Below are 8,799 nucleotides of genomic sequence, written 5' to 3'. Positions count from 1 at the left end.
ATTTATAGACAGGACACCCCCACCCAAATGCCTCACAATCATTTAGTGAGAAATACTATCTCTGTTTCATTGTAGCCAGCTATGCCCCTTTGAGTAAAGCTCCTCTTGTAGTAATATCTATAGGCATTAACATCTGAGTGTCTCCCAGTCAGTATGAGCAGGTTTATACCTGGCACATAATGAGTTAAGCTTTGGGGGTAGGCCTAGTGATTAAACATACCTGGTTGTTACCTGCAGTAATATAGGGTTAAAGGCACAATTAAATAAATAATATTAAAGATTCATGCTTCAGATACAGCATGCAATGTTGAAATAGGTTTCTATCTTATTTTATTAGAACATTTTTTTGGTATCCCTTACTGAAAAGCATACCTAGATAGAGTCAGGAGCTACATGTATTGCAACAAGTCCCAGGACAGTTCACAAAGGATCATGGGAATTGTAGTTTAGAGTATGATTGGAAGCGCGTAATCCAATGAGGGAGGAGCACTTCAATTCCCGTCACTCCCTGCAGAGTGATGTCACGGAAGGGGCGTGGTGGGAGTGGGTCTGGAGGAGAGTGTGATCAGTGAGTGCTGGAGAGGCGGCTGAAGCGGGAGGATAACTGAGGAGTTAACCTGGGAGTGAGATAGCTGGGGACAATCATCCCGGGAGTGAGGGGCAAGGACAGCAGGATACCCCGGGACAGAGAGAGCAGCAGCCTTCATGGTAACTAAGCACGCTGCAGATAAGAGGTTATACCGCGCTGCGTGGTGCACGGGCTGCTGCAGGAGGCGTGCAGGGCACTGATGCGGGTGCTGCAGAATTCTGGGGGTGTGCTGCAGGATGGAGAGATGTGACCTTCTAAACGCGTGCTGCAGTATGCTGCTGCTGTATGTGATTATACTATGTATAAATATAGGGGTGATGGATGTGATTCTTAGGGTACCACTATATACTATGTATAATTATAGGGCTGATCTATATGATTATTAGGGTGTCACTCTGTAGTATGTTTAATTATAGGGGTGATGTATAATATTTGTGATTATACTATGTATGAGTCTAGGGGTGATGCATGCTCTGCATGATTCTAGGGTGATTATTAAGATGCCACACTACATGCTATGTAATTACAGGGGTGATGCATGCTCTGCATGAGTCTAGGGGTGATTATTAAGATGCCACACTACATGCTATGTAATTATAGGGGTGATGCATGCTCTGCATGAGTCTAGGGGTGATTATTAAGATGCCACACTACATGCTATGTAATTACAGGGGTGATGCATGCTCTGCATGAGTCTAGGGGTGATTATTAAGATGCCACACTACATGCTATGTAATTATAGGGGTGATGCATGCTCTGCATGAGTCTAGGGGTGATTATTAAGATGCCACACTACATGCTATGTAATTACAGGGGTGATGCATGCTCTGCATGAGTCATGGGGTGATTATTAAGATGCCACACTACATGCTATGTAATTACAGGGGTGATGCATGAGTCTAGGGGTGATTATTAAGATGCCACTCTATGCTTTGTATAATTACAGGGGTGAATTATGCTTTGCATGAATATAGGGTGGCTGCTGAGTATATCTCTAGTTCTATACTGTATCATGCTGCTATAGGATGCTGGGTACTTCTGTATGCTAGGAATGGCACTAGTGATGATCTATACTGTATCATGCTGGGTACTTCTGTATGCTAGGAATGGCACTAGTGATGATCTATACTGTATCATGCTTCTGTAGGGTGCTGGGTACTTCTGTATGCTAGGAATGGCACTAGTGATTATCTATACTGTATCATGCTGCTGTAGGGTGCTGGGTACTTCTGTATGCTAGGAATGGCACTAGTGATGATCTATACTGTATCATGCTTCTGTAGGGTGCTGGGTACTTCTGTATGCTAGGAATGGCACTAGTGATTATCTATACTGTATCATGCTGCTGTAGGGTGCTGGGTACTTCTGTATGCTAGGAATGGCACTAGTGATGATCTATACTGTATCATGCTGGGTACTTCTGTATGCTAGGAATGGCACTAGTGATGATCTATACTGTATCGTGCTTCTGTAGGGTGCTGGGTACTTCTGTATGCTAGGAATGGCACTAGTGATTATCTATACTGTATCATGCTGCTGTAGGGTGCTGGGTACTTCTGTATGCTAGGAATGGCACTAGTGATGTTTTATACTGTATCATGCTGGGTACTTCTGTATGCTAGGAATGGCACTAGTGATGTTCTATACTGTATAATGCTGCTGTAGGGTGCTGGGTACTTCTGTATGCTAGGAATGGCACTAGTGATGTTTTATACTGTATCATGCTGGGTACTTCTGTATGCTAGGAATGGCACTAGTGATGATCTATACTGTATCGTGCTTCTGTAGGGTGCTGGGTACTTCTGTATGCTAGGAATGGCACTAGTGATGATCTATACTGTATCGTGCTTCTGTAGGGTGCTGGGTACTTCTGTATGCTAGGAATGGCACTAGTGATGATCTATACTGTATCATGCTTCTGTAGGGTGCTGGGTACTTCTGTATGCTAGGAATGGCACTAGTGATGATCTATACTGTATCATGCTGGGTACTTCTGTATGCTAGGAATGGCACTAGTGATGATCTATACTGTATCATGCTGGGTACTTCTGTATGCTAGGAATGGCACTAGTTATGTTCTATACTGTATCATGCTGCTGTAGGGTGCTGGGTACTTCTGTATGCTAGGAATGTCACTAGTGGTGATCTATACTGTATCATGCTGGGTACTTCTGTATGCTAGGAATGGCACTAGTGATGTTCTATACTGTATCATGCTGGGTACTTCTGTATGCTAGGAATGGCACTAGTGATGTTCTATACTGTATCATGCTGGGTACTTCTGTATGCTAGGAATGGCACTAGTGATGTTCTATACTGTATCATGCTGGGTACTTCTGTATGCTAGGAATGGCACTAGTGATGTTCTATACTGTATCATGCTGGTACTTCTGTATGCTAGGAATGGCACTAGTGATGTTCTATACTGTATCATGCTGGGTACTTCTGTATGCTAGGAATGGCACTAGTGATGTTTTATACTGTATCATGCTGGGTACTTCTGTATGCTAGGAATGGCACTAGTGATGTTTTATACTGTATCATGCTGGTACTTCTGTATGCTAGGAATGGCACTAGTGATGTTCTATACTGTATAATGCTGCTATAGGGTGCTGGGTACTTCTGTATGCTAGGAATCGCACTAGTGATGTTTTATACTGTATCATGCTGGGTACTTCTGTATGCTAGGAATGGCACTAGTGATGATCTATACTGTATCATGCTGCTGTAGGGTGCTGGGTACTTCTGTATGCTAGGAATAGCTCCAGTGATGTTGCTGAATGCCATGAATGATTCCTGGCATGCTGCTGTAAGCTATATATTACTACAAGGATACTACTGATACAGTCTACCAGGGCTAATGTGAAGGGTACAGGATGCCAGGGTTGTTGATCATGATACATAATGCCAGGGTGCTCCTTAGGATATTCTTTCAGGGTTTGCTGCTCATAATACATGATGCTTGTTTATTGTCCTGTGATGCTGAATCCAGTTATGTATAATATAGAAAGCTGGGCCACTGCATCATTCCTGGGGCTGCTCCTTCTAGTTTAGGATTCTGGGGTGATGCAAATAGTTCTACCATGCTCTTCTGGGTACCAGGGACTTGTACTCAAATGAGACTAGCTGAGCCTCTTTATTTATATATGTTAAAGAAATGGAGTTGGGGTTACGCTGCTTTGGTAATCTGAAGTTTGTTTTGCTTACCAGAGTTTGTTCTTTACATGCAGACTGTGTGTTCTCATGATCTGATAGTGAGTATTATCTGCACAACTTAGTTTGACTGATCAGTGCTGAAGCTGAATTCTTATCTGGTTGCTGTAGCAGAGATCTCGCTATACAGGAGCTTGTTATTGGGGTTTGAATACGTGGGGGGAGGTGGCTCTAACTAGTGCATTTTGCTTGATTTTGAGTTTTAGATTGATATTTTATATTTTTTTTTGAATGAAGCTATAAGTTTTAATAATAAAAAAAATGTGTACACGAATATTCATTGCAGTGCTATGCCCTTACTTTATTTACATCACAGCCCCTCCAACTGTTGAATATTTGGTTGATCCCTACTGCAGGGATGTTAGTAAGAAGATCAGGGGGTGGGGGTTGTGCTGTAACTTGTCCAAATTCAGATATCCCTTTAATTGGTGCTTGACCCATAAAAAAGCATGCTGTGCACTTATCTAGGTGACAGTCCTTAGAGGTTACTGGGTGGGGGAGTTCTGAAACTGTCAGTTCCTGTTGAGGATGGGTGTGATGAGGCTTATCAGATGAATTGGGTGTGTGTATAATGTATGTTGCCTGACATATTTAGGTTCTTGTAAAAAGCACACGATGCACTGGATATGATTGGCACATGTTTGCATTATTATGTATGTATAGCTGTTGCTGAAAAGCATTGCATTTTTGTGTACTGACTGCGTCTTTATTCTCCAACACTATGAACTTTTTGCCTGTGACATTTAACTGTGTTTTTGGAGCTTTTGTGGCAGTAGGAGGTTGACTGAACCTCCCTAAGTGATGTCATTGTTTAATGCTGTGTTCAGTCTGTAGGGGATCAGTTTGATATTGGATGGAAATTATTTGGGAGGATACTGCTGAAGGGGTGTGAAAGAGTTTTTCCTTTATTACTAAAACCAGATGGGCTAAGTAGGAACAGTGCATATTTCTAATGTGCTGAAAATCTCCAAGCTGAATTCCAGTGCACAGAAAAAGCTGAAATTTTCATTAATTGTGTAATCTTGTTTGCTCAGAAAGGAGCTTGCAGTTTAATGAATAGGAAGGGCAGGGACTGTTCATACGTGGGGGATACATTACTGCTGTTCTGTATAGTTGTATTATACTTTAAACACAAAAGTGCCCAGTTTGCCTCTCTCTCTGGCATAAAGGGATAATTTATTTTTCCTTCTTACATGATTTAGACAGAGCATACAATTTTTAAAAAAATAAATAAGTTCCAATTTACACCTGTAATCAAATTACTTTGTTCTTTTGGTGTCCTTTGTTGAAAAGCAGGCAGATAGGCTTAGGAATGTGCACGTCTGGTGCACTATACACCATGTAGTACATCAGACACACAACCTACCTTGGTTTGCTCTTAATCAAAGAGTAACGAAAATTTGATAAACTAAGTAAATGAGAATTTTTTTTCTGTTTTGTTATGGTACAATCTGTCTGAATGATGAAAGAAAATGGTTATGTTTCATGTCCCTTTAAATTTAGCTGAGTGGAGTACTGCTTTACTATACCATCATGCAGCGATGTGCTGTGCAATCCTTGTGGAAAATGCTGCTTAGTCTCTGATTCTGATCTAAACATTATACAGTCTGGCGAAGTATGTGGGTGCCAAATAAATTGCTCTGGACATCCTTTGTGGTTCCCTGATATGGGTTAGGCATCCAGTTTTTAAACATTTCACAACATATTTCACTGACTGACTGCAACTACACATACTGCTGTATCAGTGCTCATTGGCTGTCAGCACAGCATGTAGTGCTGTAATAGCAATCATTGGTTGAATGGCACGACTGATGTACCTAATTTAGTGGTCATTGGCTGACAGCTACTATATCTGTATTAGTGTTTACTGACAGGCAGAAGACTCACCAGCATGTAAGTGGCCATTGGCTGGGAGGTATAAATTATATTGCTGTCATAGAGCTCATTGGTTGGCATCCACAACTCGTATAACTATATATTAATGCTCATTGGATGACAACCAAAACCCATAGCTATAATTATTGGCTTGCAGGTGCAACTCATATAGCTAAATTAAAGGGATATGAAAACCAACATTTTTCTTTAGTTATTCAGACAGAGCATCCCATTTTAAAAAAGTTTCCAATTTACATCTTTTATCAAATCTGCTACCATATAGGGCTCCAGAAATGGGAAGGCTGCTAAGTTTGCAACCATCGTTTTCAACAAAAGATACCAAGAGAACAAAGGAAAAATTGATGATAAAAGTTTATTAGAAAGTTGTTTAAAATTACATGCTCTCTGAATCATGCAATAATAATTTTGGGTTTTATATCCCTTTAATGCTATTGGGCACAGCTCATACAACTATATTAATGCTTATTGGATGACAACTAAAACTCATACAGCTGTATTAATGCTCTCAGACACAACTCGTACAGCTGTATTAATGCTCTCAGACACAACTCATTCAGCTATATTAATGATCATTGGATGACAACTAAAACTCATATAGCTATATTAATGCTCACAGGCACATCTAATGCAGCTATATTACACATAGGCTTGCAGGTACAACTCCTACAGCTATATTAATACTCATTGGCTTGCAGGCACAACTTATACAGCTATATTAAAGGGACATTAAACACTAAATAAATGCTAGATAGAATGATGCAGTCAAAGAAAATATTAGTCTTAGAGTAATATGTAGATGTATTTTTTTAAAGTTTCATTAGTTGTTTAAATATTGACAAAATAAGTGTAAAGTTTTAGGCCTAGATTTGGAGTTCGGCGGTAAAAGGGCTGTTAACGCTCCGCGGGCTTTTTTCTGGCCGCACCATAAAATTAACTCTGGTATCGAGAGTTCAAACAAATGCTGCGTTAGGCTCCAAAAAAGGAGCGTAGAGCATTTTTACCGCAAATGCAACTCTCGATACCAGAGTTGCTTACGGACGCGGCCGGCCTCAAAAACGTGCTCGTGCACGATTCTCCCATAGGAAACAATGGGGCTGTTTGAGCTGAAAAAAAACCTAACACCTGCAAAAAAGCAGCGTTCAGCTCCTAACGCAGCCCCATTGTTTCCTATGGGCAAACACTTCCTACGTCTGCACCTAACACTCTAACATGTACCCCGAGTCTAAACACCCCTAGCCTTACACTTATTAACCCCTAATCTGCCGCCCCCGCTATCGCTGACCCCTGCATATTTTTTTTAAACCCCTAATCTGCCGCTCCGTAAACCGCCGCCACCTACGTTATCCCTATGTACCCCTAATCTGCTACCCCTAACACCGCCGACCCCTATATTATATTTATTAACCCCTAATCTGCCCCCCTCAACGTCGCCGACACCTGCCTACACTTATTAACCCCTAATCTGCCGAGCGGACCTGAGCGCTACTATAATAAAGTTATTAACCCCTAATCCGCCTCACTAACCCTATCATAAATAGTAATAACCCCTAATCTGCCCTCCCTAACATCGCCGACACCTAACTTCAATTATTAACCCCTAATCTGCCGACCGGAGCTCACCGCTATTCTAATAAATGGATTAACCCCTAAAGCTAAGTCTAACCCTAACACTAACACCCCCCTAAGTTAAATATAATTTAAATCTAACGAAATAAATTAACTCTTATTAAATAAATTATTCCTATTTAAAGCTAAATACTTACCTGTAAAATAAACCCTAATATAGCTACAATATAAATTATAATTATATTATAGCTATTTTAGGATTAATATTTATTTTACAGGCAACTTTGTAATTATTTTAACCAGGTACAATAGCTATTAAATAGTTAAGAACTATTTAATAGTTACCTAGTTAAAATAATAACAAATTTACCTGTAAAATAAATCCTAACCTAAGTTATAATTAAACCTAACACTACCCTATCAATAAAATAATTAAATAAACTACCTACAATTACCTACAATTAACCTAACACTACACTATCAATAAATTAATTAAACACAATTCCTACAAATAAATACAATTAAATAAAATAGCTAAAGTACAAAAAATAAAAAAGAACTAAGTTACAGAAAATAAAAAAATATTTACAAACATAAGAAAAATATTACAACAATTTTAAACTAATTACACCTACTCTAAGCCCCCTAATAAAATAACAAAGCCCCCCAAAATAAAAAAATTCCCTACCCTATTCTAAATTAAAAAAGTTACAAGCTCTTTTACCTTACCAGCCCTGAACAGGGCCCTTTGCGGGGCATGCCCCAAGAATTTCAGCTCTTTTGCCTGTAAAAAAAAACATACAATACCCCCCCCCCAACATTACAACCCACCACCCACATACCCCTAATCTAACCCAAACACCCTTAAAGAAACCGAACACTAAGCCCCTGAAGATCTTCCTACCTTGTCTTCACCATACCAGGTTCACCGATCCGTCCTGGCTCCAACATCTTCATCCAACCCAAGCGGGGGTTGGCGATCCATAATCCGGTCCAGAAGAGGCTCCAAAGTCTTCCTCCTATCCGGCAAGAAGAGGACATCCGGACCGGCAAACATCTTCTCCAAGCGGCATCTTCGATCTTCTTCCATCCGGAGCGAAGCGGCAGGATCCTGAAGACATCCAGCGCGGAACATCCATCCGGACCGACGACTGAACGACGAATGACTGTTCCTTTAAGGGACGTCATCCAAGATGGCGTCCCTCGAATTCCGATTGGCTGATAGGATTCTATCAGCCAATCGGAATTAAGGTAGGAATTTTCTGATTGGCTGATGGAATCAGCCAATCAGAATCAAGTTCAATCCGATTGGCTGATCCAATCAGCCAATCAGATTGAGCTCGCATTCTATTGGCTGTTCCGATCAGCCAATAGAATGCGAGCTCAATCTGATTGGCTGATTGGATCGGCCAATCGGATTGAACTAGATTCTGATTGGCTGATTCCATCAGCCAATCAGAAAATTCCTACCTTAATTAGGATTCTATCAGCCAATCGGAATTCGAGGGACGCCATCTTGGATGACGTCCCTTAAA

General features: G+C 40.6%; 1 protein-coding gene across 4 annotated transcripts in view; it reads left to right on the top strand.

Annotated features, from left to right (window-relative positions):
* The first annotated feature begins 550 nt into the window (after positions 1–550).
* The window catches only part of ADD3 (adducin 3), a 248,812-nt gene continuing 240,563 nt past the window's right edge, over positions 551–8,799 (top strand). For 3 of the 4 annotated variants that reach the window (XM_053692765.1, XM_053692762.1, XM_053692759.1), the window contains exon 1: positions 551–708. The gene's annotated coding sequence lies outside the window, so the exon portion shown is untranslated. The remainder of the gene's footprint in view (positions 709–8,799) is intronic. The other variant, XM_053692767.1, reaches the window with a different exon arrangement.

Source organism: Bombina bombina, chromosome 9 (assembly GCF_027579735.1).
Source record: "Bombina bombina isolate aBomBom1 chromosome 9, aBomBom1.pri, whole genome shotgun sequence".
Classification (NCBI taxonomy): Eukaryota; Metazoa; Chordata; class Amphibia; order Anura; family Bombinatoridae; genus Bombina; species Bombina bombina.
Note: the sequence above shows the minus strand (reverse complement) of the source record. Positions and strands in the feature narration are given on the sequence as shown.